The sequence below is a fragment of the Leuciscus leuciscus genome (assembly GCF_965113295.1).
Source record: "Leuciscus leuciscus genome assembly, chromosome: 6".
Taxonomy (NCBI): domain Eukaryota; kingdom Metazoa; phylum Chordata; class Actinopteri; order Cypriniformes; family Leuciscidae; genus Leuciscus; species Leuciscus leuciscus.
In genome coordinates this window covers 31929531-31939180 of record NC_138730.1, presented here as the reverse complement: position 1 = coordinate 31939180, position 9650 = coordinate 31929531, and the positions used below count along the sequence as shown (strand labels likewise).

Sequence of the window (9650 nt, the reverse complement as noted above, 5' to 3'; positions counted from 1 at the left end):
AGGCTAATCACATTGGGCTTTTCTTTATATATTACTCGGTTTTGTTTTGTCAACGCATATTAAAACTGAATGTTTACTAGCTCTAATTTAACGTATCTGCTGTTAACAAAACACTTTTGAATGCCTCCTTGCATTAGATGGAGTATCAAGTAAAAGCACGATGCTACTGATGTCATTTTAGAAATGTGTTATTTGCAGACAGCCGATATTCATTTTATTCTGCGAGTCCTCTTATGGCGGGGTAAAGTCGGATTGAAATCGGGACATGAGCCAGGCCGGACACGAAATTACCCCCTTAAGCAAACAGCTCTTCAGTGTTCACATACAAGCAAAAAAAAAAAAAAAAAGGTTGAATATGCGAAATCATTTATGGTACCAATTAAGCTCAGGCGGCCACTAGGGGTCACTCAAGTCTGTTGTTTAGACAACCGGCCTAACTGCATGCAAAATCCCACTATAGGCCACAAGAGGGCAGTACAGCTTTTATTTCATGGTCTCGGTTAGCAGCAAGCTCACTATTTCAATAAAATGTGTGAGTGAAAACACCTTACTTATTAATTATATTTAATAAATAAAATTTAGTGATTTGTAAATACAACAGAACAAATATTTGTTTTGAAGAGACTAGTAACTTACACCAAGGTTCAAAAGTTTAAGATTGGTACGATTTTTCTAATGTTTTTTAAAAGAAATCTCTTCTGCTCTGAATTTATTTTTTCCAAAACAGTATAGTAGTGATACAGCAAATTACAAATTAGGCCTACTGTTTTCTATTTGAATATTTTTACAATGCAATGTATTCATGTGATGCAAAGCTGAATTTTTAGCATTACTCCAGTCTTCAGTGTCACATGATCCTTCAGAAATCATTTCCAGTATGCTGATTTGGTGCTCAAGAAACATCTATTATTATTTGTACTTATTAGTACTTTTTGTACTTTTTGGATGAATGGAAAGTTCAAAAGGACAGCATTTATCTGAAATATAAAGTTTTTGTAACAATTATACACTCTACCGTTTAAAAGTTTTGGGTCAGTAAGATAAAAAATAAAAAAAAATTAAAGAAATTAATACTTTTAATCAGCAAGGATGTATTAAAATTATCTGAAGTGACAGTAAAGACAACTTTCTATTAAAAAAATCTTGGGGAAAAAATTACACAACTGTTTTTAACATTGATAATAATAATAAATAATAATAATAATAACTCAACATATTAGAATGGTTTCAGAAGTATCATATGACACTGAAGACTGGAGTAATGATGCAGAAAATTCCGCTTTGCCATCACAAGAATAAATTACATTTTAAAATATATTAAAGCAGAAAACAGTTATTTTAATTTGTAAATAATATTTCACAATATTACTCTTTTTGCCGTATTTTTGATCAAATAGATGCAGCCTTGGTGAGCAGCTTCTTTTAAAAACATTTAAAAAATCGTTTCTTATCTTATAAAATCTTAAAACAGTATAGTGTATGTCTCACACATTTCATCATTAAAACAGTGCTTTGACAAACAATTGTGAAATATTTATTATTAACTCAAGGTAATTACTTAAAAAATACCCCCAGAAGCTATAGATGCAAGAATTTTTTTACAGCTGTTTTTCGTTTTATATCACAGAGGCACTGAGGGGAAAAAACTTTGCAACAAAACAGTAATTCTTGGAACCCGAAGCGAGCAGTAGATCTTTATCCGAAAGTGTGGTTAGCGTCTGCCTAGAGCACCAATGTGCTGTTGAAACTGTGGTTTAGACATACTCGCATGACATTTTTTTCATGAAGGCATTTTATTTTATAATAAAAAATAAAAAATAAAAATCATATTACATGCAAAGCCTCAGTATTTAAGTCATATAATAATCAATAACACAATTAGACAATGTAAGAGTCTTTAACTCTGTGATACCGCTATGTAAAAAAAAAAAAAAAAAATTCTTGTTGATTTAAAAAGCATAAAAATTCTAACTTGCACTTGTCTGCAACAAAATCTAAAAACACACAACAACAAAGCAATATGCACATTACAGCACTAATTCAGAAATGTTTATAATGTAAAAAAAAAGTACAATATAGGTTGTATCTATGTTTTGTATATTTAAACTATTTCTAACAAATTGTATTTTTCATTCCATTTCACATTAACAGACAGAGATATAGATAAATACTGTCACTGTGGCTCACTATAATCGCATTTGTTTGTTTGCCAGGGTCTGATCAAGCGTCAGTTAAGAAATTCGATTTGCTGAATTGAACTTTTAAAATAGAAATGCCTTTACTGACATCAATACATTGACTGCAACACATTTAGCCAGCAGAATTCTCAGACCTGTCACAAGAAGGGTCATGGACTTCATTTTTGGATCATCTGAGAAAAAAAGAAGAAAAAAAACACACAAAATGAATCATCCCTTGATGTTTAATTTACTTATATAGCATAATCTAGATAACTAATGCAAGATATATGTGTAGCATATAATATACTGTATTTTATTACTAACCCCTGTTGAACTCTGAGGCTGGAGTACTAGAAGAATTTGTTTCACAAGACTGTGAAGTCGGTTTATTAGGACTTCCTGCAGAATAAGAATTAAGTAGAAAACAAAGAATTCTTATATATATATATATATATATATATATATATATATATATATATATATATATATAAAATAACGTACAATACTTAAAATATTAAATCTCATAAAACAAAAATCAAACTATAATTATCAATTTCAGTACAAACCTGTCACAGGAGCAGGAGCATCTTCAGTAGAAGTTTTGTCTGCGTCTATACCATCAATTGTGCATGTTTGGATTGTATCACCACTGAATCCAGCATAATAATAGGTTTTGCTGGGTTTGAACAGTTCTGCGTTGTTGGTACTTTGAATCACAGGACTTTTACCTTCCACAGTCAAAGTCATAGTCTTTTCTTGAGGATAGAACCCGGCGGCCAAACAAATATCCTGTTCTTCACCCTTCTTATTCTGTTCTTTCAAAGGGGACAGGATGGACAAAACTGGAAGAGTAGGCGATACATCTTCTAAGCAAAGAAAAATAAGCAGTTTTCATCAGTTTTTCAATTTTTTGGCAAGACCGTACTTTCTTTACATTTTACATTTAAGCATTTGGCAGACGCTTTTATCCAAAGCGACTTACATTGCATTTCAAGGTACACATTTACATTCTTACCAGTTCTTTACATATGGTATTTGCAAAACTATGCCCATAATGTAGTGAAAAAACCCTTGCAGTCATCTATTCATGCATAAACCATCACTAGTTTTATGAACAAATAATGACTCTACTACAAATGTTTTCTTCAGAGCAACGGGTTAACAGTGAACATACTGCGATCACAAGCTGAACGCAGCAGCACAACCAACAAAGAGCAACTTACAGACATCGTTTGAACCGAATTGGTTTTCCACTATTTTCTACAGCAAAATGGTTGGTGTAAAAGCATGCAATAATTAAAAACGAAGTACTTACTTGGTAAGACAGTGAGGGTTATCGGCTTTCCGAATGTTAAAGTGTCAGTAGCTGAAAATGCACTGCTACCGTAACCCTTACAAAAACACTCCTGACCCTACATCTGCATTAGGACGGACAAACTGACCTAAATAAGCCCTATTTACAACAACTAACTAAGCAAAGTACATGTATTCACAGAACAGGTGCCTGGGTTGGAAAAATGCTTTATAATAATAATAATAATATTGAAGTGAATTTACTTACTTGGTTCGACCGTGAGACGGATGGGAGCTCCGAAAGTTAGAGGATCTGCACTTCATTCAGCCCTCTGACAATATCCTTTGGTAATGGAAAGTATTTTCATATCTTAAGAAATATAATATAGACTCATCTGAAATTGGATGTGAAATAGCCAGTTGAAAAGATCCAGTTTGATTTTCTTTCAAAGACAATTCCATCTGCCGGTCCGTCCTCATGATAAACCCATGTCTGCTCCATTCAGATACAAACAGGAGACTGGAACAAAAGCCTTCAAAACAGAAACAACAAGACTGCGAGAATCAAAACTGTGATCGTTCACTTTTTCAGTCAGATATTGGTTTAAAGCTATTAATACAATTTATAAACAGATGTTCTTTCCTAACAGTGCAATGAGATTTTTGTACAGTCCCTAATGAAGAATGTATCACTGTGGTAGTCCAGACACAATGAAAAACGTCAGTACAAAAACCTGACGCAATTGTGCCCTATGTTGGGGGTTGTCCTATATGGAAGAGAGACTGAAATGCTGTCTTCTAAAAAAGCTTTTCAATAGACATATTTGACTAAAAATCCATTGCCATGAGATGAAACACCAAGCTGCAGTGGAAATCTTCATGTCTAAGATGACAGAACAACCTCAGAAGAATCATTCAGCGCAGTGGCAGCCATTTAAACTCTGTGAGGTTTTTGTATGAGGCAAAGCAAGAAGTGAATCACTGTGGTACCCCACTCCACAATGACACAACTCGAAACAAAAACCAACAGCCAGCCTCTGTGTGAAAGAGCAAACAATGACACATCAAACAGAATATCTTTTCACAAAATATATGGAGAAATTGGTGCCTAGAACACTTGATGAAAAGTCTTCGGAAACTTTTAGTAAATAATTGGTCTTACCATACATTTGGGATCTTGTGACAATGTAAGAACAGTAAGTGAGGAATACTACAGATCCTATAGTGGAGCTGTCTGTAATTACATAATACTTAATAATACATATTATTTGTAACACAGGCACTGTAGTTCAATTCAATTCACATTTATTTGTATAGCGTTACACAATCCACATCATTGTATTGTGTATTGTGATTTTTTACAATACACGTCATTTCAAAGCAGCTTTACAGAAAGTGCATGAGTCCATATTACAATTTTAGAGTGTTCTGTTATCAGAGGTAAATGTCTAAGTTATGCATTTCAGAAATGTACATATAAAATCACAGTTAGCTAAAAATGTAATAATTTAATGCAGAAACAATGAGCTTATTGAAGTAATGAATATGTGTTTGTTAACAAATGATTATGACATTTAGAAAACACATTTATAATGTGTTATTATATTAATTTTAACTATAAATGTTTTGAGTTTACTGATTTATATTAAAACCATTATTAAAGAATAATTAAGAAATGGTTATAAGTAAATGGTTTCCAAAAAAATAATAATAATAATAATTCATGCAGACAGTGGCCTGGTGTAATAAATATACAAGATACAATTCAATTCAATCCTTTCATCATTATATATAGATACATAAAAAAAAATTAAAAAGAGAGAGATGGATTTATTTACCTTAGATTAAAATAAAGTTGGTGCCCCAAAATCTAGGAGAACAATATAATAAAATACAAAATAATATAATGTTTATAACTCAATGTGAATAAATCAGTTTAATGGCAATGGAACATACAGCTCTGATTCTTAGTGCACTGAATTGATATTTTGAAAATCTTTTATTTGTAGCCTATAATAATTTCCTCACGGCATTCCAAATTATACAAACATAGCAATTATATTCAAAGAAATAGCAATAAGAACCAGGGCCCGGTTCCCCAAAACGTTCTTATCGCTAAGCAGTTCTTAACCTATTCCTTAACCTCTCTCTTAACGTTATGGCACGATTCCCGACACGTTCGTACGTTAAGTATATCTTCTGTAAGTCACACTTTCGTAAGGTTGGTCTGGACCACTCTTAGCTTTATCACTGTTGCAGGTCTATTTGAAAATAATTCTGAAGTTTTAATACACACAGACAGTTCATTTAGGCTAATTCAAGTGTTTTCATGCAAAGAATAAATTTGTCAATCACACTGATTGTTGTTAGAATTTTAATTATATTATTATTATATTATTAATTTATAAAAGAGCGCTTTTAAAGGCCAGTGAAAGCATAGGCTACAGTCAGTTAAGTCCTATTCGGACGCTAATATTGTTTATCATGGGCTCGTCCGGTATTTCAAACATTTACAGGGGTAAGTCGGTGATTTTAGTGCCGTCCGAATCCATAATATCAGTGTTTTTTCACACAACCCGCGTAAAAATCGCTGGCCAAATTAGTACCTAGCCTACTGTTTTTTGACAAACAGGTCGAGTGGTAATTTAATTGCCGTCTGAATCCACATCTCTGAGTTTACAAGAAGAGATTCAAAATCCACTGTTTAAATCCTTTTTGATCACTGACGAGCACCGTACGCAAGATGTACACTTTTATTACTGAAATGCTGGAAAGTATTTACAAGAACAATATTTCATCGCAGCTCCACCTCAGCGAACAAAAATGGGAAAGAGAAGAAAGCACGTAAAAAAAATTAAATGGTTATTGTGGCAGCAATATGTTACAATTTTAAAATATGTAGGCTATGCTATTATAGGCTATTATAATTTGGATTATTTTTTATAATATCCAATAGTCCTCCTAATAAATGTAATTTCAACTATTTCTGAAGTGCTTCTTTTATAAAGAACACCACTTTCTAGCATATAACAGTGAAACAGCGCCTGGACAAGAGAATAATTGATTCTCGAGTCATCGATATCAACAGATTCAGCAGCATCGCCACGGACCGCACCGGGTAACGTCGCACGTAAGAAGGTATATCTTAAGCAGCTTTCTAAGGTATAGTTCGGGGAACACGCCTAGTAATGGTATACCTTAGTTAAGTTATAGCCTACCTTACGAGTCTTCGTAGCACGCTAAGAGACAACGTTATCGGGAAACCGGGCCCAGAGCAGATGCTCACTTTGATAGGTAAATTATCTCCTCCTGTGCACATTATGAAATCTATTTGAAGGTTAGTTCCCAATAGGCAGTTAATGTTCTTCTATTGCTGTATCACCTCCAAAACTTAGCACTGTGTTGCAAGCTGAAATGACATCCAAATAACTGTATAAAACTATGCAATTTAGCAAATTATTTTATAAATAAATAAATGTGAGGCAAGAAAATGTAGACTAATAATTGTTTCCCAACAATTTTTTTTTTTTTGTTGTTGTTTGTTTTTTGGAAGAGTACATTCTTGTGCTAAATGAGTTTGTAAGATCTGACCAATCATACTCCGCCATCCACCATTTTTATCCGACAAAGCAGTCAGGGGTGCGTTTCCATGTGCGTTTCCCGAACAACGACGCAACTCGCTGCTTAACTACAATAGTACGATGCATCGTTGAAGAAATCAACTAGCTAGTCACGACCATAGATATCTTAAGGCGGAGTCTCGAACGCCATCACACCGGCGGCCATCTTGTCACAGGGAAGCTTTCTGGGGAGAAGTGCCACTCAATAAACTTCCGGTTGCAGTTCCACTCTTGTTCCATATGAGGGCGCTCACATGACGAGTGCAGAATGAATGGAGGTCTATGGCGCTATACGCCTCAAAATCCACTTTTCTCAGGATATACTTTTTTGTCTAGTAATTTGAATGTTGTATTCGAAAGGAGATGCAATGAAATTACACATTGCTGGGTGTTAGATTTTTTAGAGTCACTTATTTGCTTTAAAAAGTCTTTTAAGCTTCTGGCTGGACTCCCAGCATGTGCGACCAAACCCCTACAGATGATCCAGAATGCTGCAGCTCGTCTTGTCTTCAACGAGCCCAAGAGGGCCCACGTCACTCCTCTGTTCATCTCTCTGCACTGGCTACCTCTAGCTGCTCGCATCAAGTTCAAGGCACTGACGCTTGCTTACAGAACTATCACAGGCTCAGCTCCCTCCTACTTTCACTCACTCCTACGAGTCTACATCCCTACCAGACACCTACGATCGGTCAACGAGCGACGTCTCGTGGTTCCATCACAGAAAGCCACAAAATCACTTTCCAGAACATTCTCATTTACAGTTCCATGCTGGTGGAACGCTCTCCCCACCCTCATCCGGAATGCAGAATCCCTGACAACATTCAAAAAACAGCTGAAAACCAATCTCTTCCGTGAGCACTTAACCTTATAAAAAAAAAAATAAAAAAAAAAAAAAATAAATAAAAAAATCCTTTCCCTTTGAAACATCACTTATCAGGCTTATGCTACTCTGAATAATACCAGAACTTCGTATTTTGAGCACTTCCTGCGTTGTTGTTGCTTTTGCCTCTTTATGATGACTCGCTGAACTTAGTCCTAATTTGTAAGTCGCTTTGGATAAGGGCGTCTGCTAAATGACTAAATGTAAATGTAAAGTGTCAATGACGTCATACACATCGTATGACCAGAGATACTGCTTTACGGCAATCCTTCAGTCACTTTGGTGCTTTCGCGCTCTGCACTTTCTTTTCTCTCGAGGCATCGACAACACAGCTGACACAGGTAAATACACGTGCTAGAAGAGTTTTTGTTTTGTTTGTTTCTGGTTCTGCTTCGGATGCCACGATGCCATCAAGCGGTATCTCTGGTCGTAAACAGTCCTACACTGACCAATCAGCTTTCATTAGCAAAATGCTAGCGTGTTATGGGCAACAACAACTCAACCTGTAAGAAATCGAAAAGAAATAAGTACTCGTTCATTCAACTTTCGATCTATAACCCATGTTGAACTTGCAAAACCTACAATCAAATCTGAGATTTCTCAACGGCAATCGGGTGAAAGAGACAAATTTAGCCGTCTAGCCCCATTGACTCCCATTCATTTTGCACTCATGGCGAGCGCCCCCAGTGGAACTCTGATTGGAACTACAACCAATAGGACTTAATAGGGCGTTGGAGTGAACAGGCTTTCCGTAGACGGGCTTTGGTGGTATCTTAAAGTCCCCGTGAACCGGAAGTTGCAAACGACTTTTCTCCAGTGTTGTGACGTATTTCCAAGTGAAACGGAATATTGAACAGAGGGCAGGGTTTTACTCTAGCGCTCCTCCTCTCCATCTCTGCTCATAGCAGACTAACGGTTTGAGGGGAGTGGTTAAGCGTTTCCCAAGCCGTCAAGCCTATGTCATCAGAGAGGGACCGCCATTCCAGACCGGAAGTAACTTTTCAGACTTTGATTAAAGATTACCACGGCAAACAATTTTTTTCTGTGTATTAACTTGCACCAGGTTGCTGCTGGAAGAGGTGTTAGTGAGGCCATCAGGGGGCGCTCACCCTGTGGTCTGTGTGGGTCCTAACGCCCCAGTGTAGTGACGGGGACACTATACTGTCAAAGAGCACTGTCCTTCGGATGAGACGTAAAACCGAGGTCCTGACTCTCTGTGGTCATTAAAAATCCCATGGCATTTCTCGTAAAGAGTAGGGGTGTAACCCCGGTGTCCTGGCCACATTCCACCCATTGGCCCTTACCAATCATGGCCTCCTAATAATCCCCTTACATTGAATTGGTACCTATAGCTGGTGTGTGGTGAGCGCACTGGCGCCGTTGTACTGTGGCTGCCGTCGCATCAGCCAAGTGGATGCTGCACACTGGTGGTGGTTGAGGAGAGATCCCCTGATATGATTGTAAAGCGCTTTGGGTGTACAGTAGTACATATGAAAGCGCTATATAAATGCCTCATTCTATTCTATTCTATTCTATGAGTGAGTGAGCTTCCTGTGGCAAGATGGCCGCCGTGTGCGGACGCCGACCTCCATTGGCCAGCAGCGCGGACGAGACATCTAGCCTTTATTATATGATATCTACATACACAGTATGGGATATCTATGGTCACGACTGTTT

The 9650-nt window shown here is 36.5% G+C and overlaps 1 long non-coding RNA gene across 2 annotated transcripts; it reads right to left on the bottom strand.

The window, feature by feature from the left end:
- Positions 1 to 1518: 1518 nt before the first annotated feature.
- LOC309500310 lies at positions 1519 to 4346 on the bottom strand. Of its 2 annotated transcripts, none has more exons than XR_014206538.1 (4): positions 3742 to 4346; positions 2747 to 3046; positions 2505 to 2579; positions 1519 to 2371 (listed from the first exon to the last, which is right to left on the bottom strand). It is a non-coding gene; the product is annotated as an uncharacterized lncRNA (long non-coding RNA). The 2 variants fall into 2 exon arrangements; XR_014206539.1 differs by lacking the exon at positions 3742 to 4346 and adding an exon at positions 3496 to 3735.
- Positions 4347 to 9650: the final 5304 nt, after the last annotated feature.